Genomic DNA, 7,555 nt, shown 5'->3' on the forward strand with positions numbered 1-7,555 from the left:
TCTTCATCTGTCAGCTTTGGCTAAGCTCTGAACATTTTTGCTTCCTGTAAAACCACCTTCTTTGTTTCTTGCTTTCATAATAAATTCCATGTTCATAGCATCAGCATTTGCAGTGCTTCATGTGAAATTTTGAGAAAATCATTTCTGCTCATAGGGTTATAGTAATAAAATGGCTGTGGGAAGTAGTGATTAAACCAATTTTCTCTGGATTTTCTATTTGACTTCAGGCATTGAGATGGAAATGTTTAATGATTGGTTCAGACTGAGAATGAAAACATGAATAGGATGTGTTATGGTGGTTTTGTCTATAATCCAGAAGTAGCTACAGTAGTCTCAGGATTACAACATACACACAGTGAAATTTGACATAACTAGTTATGCACTCCAACTCATTTTTATACAGGTCTTGAGAAAACAGAGTTGTTTGAGCCCTTCTTGAGTTTACAGCTTTTGAAGACCTCTAAATATTCCCCATGATTTACTTTCTGTATACTGAGATTGAAACACATTCCTCCCAAAACACCAAACTTCTTAGTGTCAGATTTGTTTACCACAACTTCTAACTTCTTTCTCTTTTGGTTTACTTGGAGTTCACTATCAAATGATTTTAAGTCATTTTGCACACTTTGTTTAAGGAGTGAATAGAGACTTTACAATACTCACCTTCTTTGGATGCACTTGATATCTCTTAGACATATTCATTATTATACTAAATGCTATTCAAACAGTATCACCAAAATATCCTACAACATTTTTTATCACAGGACTCATGGTATCACTAAAATTCAGCCACTTTCAAACTTTTGTATATCAGTCATGGACATACTCATTCTGACTTTGGTTATTTTCCAAACCTGATATTTGTGTGCACATACATATTTTATCAAGTTGAGAATTTGTATTGACCCTAAATAATGTCTTTATAGATCTTTGATATTTTATCATTCATCAGCATATTCAGCTTAATGTAAATTGCATGCAATTAACTCTATTTAATTTTTCTTATCCCCCAAATAATACTAATTATTTCTTCATTATCTGTTGGTCAGACTGTTACTCTGGACAATTTACAAATTTCTCTTCAATGTCAATCTTAGTTTTTGAATGAATACCTGGAAATAAAATTGCTATAAGTTGTATTAAAAAAGAGAACTCCACCATCATGAATACAAGAGTAGATAAACTTGACTCAGTTAGAGGTAGAAGAATAGTCTATTTGTGAGGCACTAGGCATGTGAGCAGAGATTCCCAGACTTTTAGGTAGAACAGTTGATTTTGAATATATTTAAATTATATTTAAGTATTAGCAAGCTATTTATAAATATAATACATATGATAGACATTTCATATTATATATTAACTTTAAAATATGTACTATATTTTAAATATACAATATGAATTCTTAGGTATATATAGAAATATGCATTAGAATTGAAAAACAACATAATTCATTACATGTTTGACACATTTGATCATTCACATTATAGGTTTTATTTTAGAAAAATGTAACTAAGGGATAGACCCAGTGAGTGTCATGTCTATCCCTAGTTCCTAACTTCAAAGCGCACTGCTGACATTGACTACATTGAATTATTTGTGTTTTTTTATTTTTTATATTCTTTAATTTAATTCTTTTTTTTTACAATCCATTCTTCATCACACTCCCTGTATGCCCCCTGACTGCTCCACTTCCCATAACTCCTCCCACCTACCTGCACCCTAGCAAGCCTCCCCATACCCTGGGTCCTCCAGTGTGTTCTTTCTCATTGAGGACAGACGAAGCAGCCTCTGCTGTATATGTGTTGGGAGCCTCATCTAAAGTATTGTATGCTGCCTGGTTGGTGGCTCAGTGTCTGAGGGGTCTCTGGGTTCCAGTTTAGTTGAGATTGCTGGTCTTCCCATGGGGTTGCCCTCCTCCTCCTCCAAGTTTTTCCCGAATTCAACCACAGAAGTCCCCAGCTTCAGGCCATTGGTTGGGTGCTAGTTATCTACAGCACAGTCTTTCAGCTGCTTGTTGGGCTTCTTGCAAGCCAATCATGCTAGGCTCCTATCTACAAGCACACCACAGCATAAGTAAAATTGTCAGGCCATGGGGCCTCTCCTTGAGCTACAACCCAATTTGGGCCTGTCACTGGATCTCCATTCTATTATTTTCTTCTCTAACTTTGTCCCTGCAGTTCTTTCTGAAAGGACCAATTCTGGGAAAGTGCTTATGACAGTGGGATGGCAATCCCATCCCTCAAATTCATATTGTGATCTGCCACCAGAGGGGGACATTACAATTTCACTCTCTCCACTTTAGAGCATCAGAGGGCTAATATCCAGATTATATAAAGAACTTAAGAATCTAACCACCAAAAAAAAATAAGAACCCAATAAAAAATGGAGTATAGAACTAACCAGAGAATTCACGATAAAGTAATCTTGAATGGTTGAAAATGACTTGAAGAAAATATTCAATGTCCTTAGTGATCAAGGAGATGCAAATCTAAATGATCCTGAGATTCTACCTTACAACAATCAGAATGCCAAAGATCAAAACACAGGTGATAGCACATGTTGGCAAGGATGTGATAAAAGAACATTCCTCCACTGCTGGTGGGATTGGAAACTGACACAACCACTCTGGAAACCAATCTGGAAGGTCCTCAGAAAATTGCAAATAGATCTACCTGAAGAAATATTTGTTTTTAATGAGGAATTCAGATTCTTTGCCAGACATTTGGTAGCTTTAAAATGAGAGTGAAGCAGACTCTTTGACTTATAAGCACAACTGAACATAATGTCTCTTACAGTGTATTTTAGTAGATGCCACATAAAAGTCTACAGCGGACAAAGTATGTGGTGTCAAACTACATGAGAATTTCCATGTCAAACATCTCAGTGGCATCCACTGTATATCCATCCGTCACATACATACACTCATTATAGGAATTACCCAAGCTCTCGATAAAGAATGGTGACAAATTATTCACAAATACCCTAAAAACTACCAATCACTACTAGGTACCTGTCACCATTATTCAATATTTGGTCCACTGGATGGAGTGTTAATCTTTTTTTTTTTAAACTGCAAGAGACCTTTTTATTTCAAGAGCGCTCTTGGGCCCACAGTCATACACCACGCAGGGATAGAGGACCATGGCACCCCGAGTAGCTGGGTAAGTGGGTATTTAATAGAAGAAACCACAACTCAAGGAGGTAGGTAGGTCATTGTTGGAAAATACCAAAAATACCAATTAAGAGTCACGAGGAAGTGGAAAGTCAAGACAGTTTTCTAGGAGCCTCTAACAATAGCACCTTTGCATAGCGTATTACAGCAACAGTCAGGGTGGTTCAGGGTGACTTTCCTTGAAGGAACACTTCCTGAATCCAGGAAGTAGGTGGGTGGAGGAATCTCTCTATCTGCTTTATGATTAGCATGCCTTGGAGCATTGAGTCACAAAGGTCACAACTCGGTCGATGGGCTGCAACCAATCAGGGAGCGACACGTCCGAGGAAGAGGACAATCCTCCATAAAAGGGACAGGGTTTTGCCATTCTCTCTTCTCTTCTGCCTCCTGAAGAAGTAAGCAATAAAGCTTTTCTTGAGCGTGTTCTTGCTGGTGGGGACAAAAGCTTGGGATACAAGATAAGAGGGTGTGGTGGCTCACTCCTTTAATCCCAGCACTCGGTAGGCAGAGGTGGGTGGATTTCTGAGTTTGAGGCCAGCCTGGTCTACAAAGTGAGTTCAAGGACAGCCTGGGATACACAGAGAAACCCTGTCTCAAAAAACAAAACAAAAAAAACAAAAAAAACAAAAAAGGAGTTCAAGATAAGGGCCTTTCCACCAAGACTCAAGGTTTAATGCATGGTGTTGTGTCTAATGTAGATCAAATCTCTAACTTGGAAGAGATGTGAGGCTTGCAGGTCTCCTTCTTTTCAGCAGTCCTTCTGGAACTTCATCTACACCAGCTGTCTCACCTCAGCTAAAAAGGCTCAGCTGTGTCAGACTTAAGTTACTTATTTGGGATACACCCTTCGAAACAGGAAGCAGTGGCTAAAGGAAACCAGAAAAAAGACTAACTCAGATCCCCACCCCAACAACACCAAGGCAAGTAAGAGAATTCTTGGGCACTGCTGGCTTCGGCAGACTGGATACCTGGATTGGCAACCTTTGCTGCCCCGTTGTACCCCCTAACCAAGGAAGCAGAAGTGTTTGTGTGGACCCCAGATCATCAGAAAGCCTTTAAAGAAATTAAAAAGGCCCTACTGATGGACAGCCTTGGCCTTGCCTGAACTAACCAAGCCTTTCACTCTTTGCGAGGAAGAGAGAGCAGGGTTCGACAGAGGAGTCCTTTGGGACCTTGCAAAAGGCTCAGACTTCGGGACCTCGAAAAAAAGGCCTGTGGCTTTTCTATCCAAGAAATTAGACCCTGTTGCCAGTGGGTGGTTTTCTTGCCTGAAAGCTATTGCTGCCATAGTTCTGCTTGTCAAGGATGCTGATAAGCTCACTCTGGGAGAGAAAATAATTGTAGTGGCACCCCACACTCTTGAAAGCATTATCTAACAGTCTCCCTGACCAATGATGAATACCAACGATCATATGACACATTATCAGAGCTTTTTGTTCACTGAACGTGTGATCTTCGCTCCCCCTGCTGTCCTCAATCCTGCTACCCTACTGTGGAAGACTGACTCAATCACTGTGCTGACATTCTGGACATGGATGGCAGTAACTTCCTGGTAGAAGGTAAGCAGAAGCCAAGGGCAGCAGTGCAGTGGTGGACAGAAAGCAAATGATCTAGGCCAGCAGCCTCCCTGAAGGGACTTATGCCAAGAAAGCCAAACTTGTGGCTTTGATACAAGCTCTATAAATGGCAAAAAGGAAGTCTATAAACATTTGCAACAACATTATGAACTAACCAGTACCCCGAAGCTCTTGACTCTACCTGCATATGTATCAAAAGATGGCCTAGTCAGCCATCACTGGAAAGAGAGGCCCATTGGACATGCAAACTTTATATGCCCTAGCACAGGGGAACGCCAGGGCCAAAAAGTGGGAGTGAGTGGGTAAGGGAGTCGTGGGAGGGTATTTTTGGGGGACTTTTGGGATAGGATTGGAAATGTAATTGAGGAACATACGTAATAAAAAATATAAAAAAAAACATTTACACCAACAGAAGGTATGCTTTTGCCACTGTAAGGAGCAATATACAGAAAAAGAGGGCTGTTGATATCTGCAGAGAAAGATCTAAGATACTGTGGCTAAAGGAAATCAGATGGCAGATATAACCGCCAAACAGGTGGCCCAAAGAGCAATGATCCTGGCAGTCAAGGAGCCTAAAGATTATTATGACATCAGAGAGACCAGCTTTAGATACATCCCTGAAGACTATCAAGTTATAGACAAATTAGGACTAGTAAAGGAAACCCTGAATGGAGTAGTAGAAACAGAAGAAGGAAAAGTAGTCCAGCCATGGGAAGAAGGAGTGTTAATCTTATGTTAATCCAAATGGATTAATCTATCTTCTCTACAGAGAGCTATATGAAGAAGATTGTGCCACAAGTGATGACTCATACAGGATAGTAGCCAAGTTATGACCATTTATCTGAGTCCTGATTAAAGGTCATGACGGAATACTACTTTCCTGTAAACTTCATGAGTGTTTATAGTTTTATGAATACTATATAACAATAACATTTTGGGCATATACCACACTGGCTTTACCAAGACATTGCCAAAATAAAGTAAGAAAAAATAGGTTAAACTCTTTGAAATAGTTAAATATTTTGTTCATGATTACTAGTAGATGATTAGAAATTGACTTCCCATGAGTCTTCTTCAGTTTAACATTCTAATTTGTGGAATGAATCTGGGAATGCACCGGCAAAAATATGGCAGAAAAATGTCACGTCAATCACTGACTCTAACTAATGAAGTGAAAGAACTGTATGATAAGAACTTCAAGTCTCTGAAGAAAGAAATTAAAGAAGATCTTGAAAGAGGAAAATTACTGACCACCAGAACTTCTCACCCCAGAGTACATTCTGAACTCTCACACCAGAGTCAGACCCCCTCTCAAATGAAAACTGTTCCGGGGACATTTCTGAGATAAGGGTCTCCTGGAACGAACCCAGTCCAACCCCTCCCAACTAAGGACTGTGCCAGGGACATTTTTGAGATAAGGGTGTGAGTAAAAACCTCAGTTCCAATGAATCAAGTACATGGCCAAAGTGTGGGACGCGGTTGCAAAAGCACTTTGGAAAAACCCTTGGCTGAATCACTTAGTGACGTAAAACCTGTATTTTCCCTGCCCTGCTCCCCCCTTGCCTCCTTCCTATAAAAGCTTGTGAAAAGTTTGGGCTAATTGCCGAATCTCCTCTGCACCTGCTGCATGAGGTTCGACCCCAGATATCTGGTATATGTGCTTTTATGTGCTTTCTTGTCGTTGCTGTATTAAATCTTACTCTCTATACATCTTAAGTACCGGTCTCAGTGTCTTCTTGGGTGCGCGGCTGACCCGAGGCTTGAGTAAGTGCCTCCCTTTGGGAGTTTTTGAGTCTTTCATTTGGTGCGTTGGCCGGGAATCAGCGCGACCACCCAGAAGTCCTGGACCCACTCAGAAGTAAGATTTACTGTTCTGCTTTGGTCTGGTATCTGTGTTCTGTATCTGGAGGCCAGGTAGGCCGTTCTGCTGTTTGGTGCGATCGCTGTTTTGGTTTTGCGTGACGCTCTGTGCTCAGTACGAGCACCAGAGACCGTGCTCCGGGCTGGAGACCAAGCAGGTCTCAATAGAGAGCGCGGGGTGGGTAGGACAGACGTGTCTGGTGTCCACCGTCCGATCGCCCTGGGGGACGCCCCAGGAAGACAAGGGGAGGGTCAAGGACGCTTGGCGGACCCCTCTGAAGGCCGAGAGACCATCACTTTGGTGGAAGGTCTAAGCCGGCCGGCCTTGGAAAGGCCATCTGAATCTGTGAGTTGCCTGTGGGCGACGGGAAGTCGCCGCTGTTTTTGGTTTCTTTTTGTCTGAGTCTTGTGTCTGCTCTTGTTGTCTGCTATTATTCTAGAAATGGGACAATCTGCTGGGTGTGTAGGTGTGGAACTGCTGCATTTGTGTATTCTGAGATTGTGGGTTTATTCTGGCAATGGCTGTGAGAGGACGACTGTCTATGGCCTCACAATCTGCACCCCAAAAAAGATGTTCCAAGGGAGACCCTGGAAGGAGTGCCCAGGGTACAGAACAGTCAAAAAGACCTGGCTGTTGCCTGGCAGAGTGAAAGAGAGAGAGAGAGAGTGTTCTCTCTGCCAGAGCGGGAGTGGATGTGGAATCCCACCCCTATCAGGAAAAAGAGTCAATGTGGAATCCGACCCCGTCAGAAAATAGTGTTTGGCTGGTTGTGTAAGTCCAGGCGTGGACGAGTGTGCTTGTTTGTGGCCACGTGACAAGACTGTGTGTGTGTGTGTGTGTTAACCCTTTGTCGACTGTAGACTTGGACTGACGTCAGGACAGAATTTGTCAGCAATGGTTTTAAAAGGAAAAAAAAGAAAAAAAACTCAGTGCTGGTGAGTCCCA

The sequence above is a fragment of the Mus caroli genome, unplaced genomic scaffold (assembly GCF_978045245.1).
Source record: "Mus caroli unplaced genomic scaffold, Mus_caroli_1 scaffold_3, whole genome shotgun sequence".
NCBI classification, from domain to species: Eukaryota; Metazoa; Chordata; class Mammalia; order Rodentia; family Muridae; genus Mus; species Mus caroli.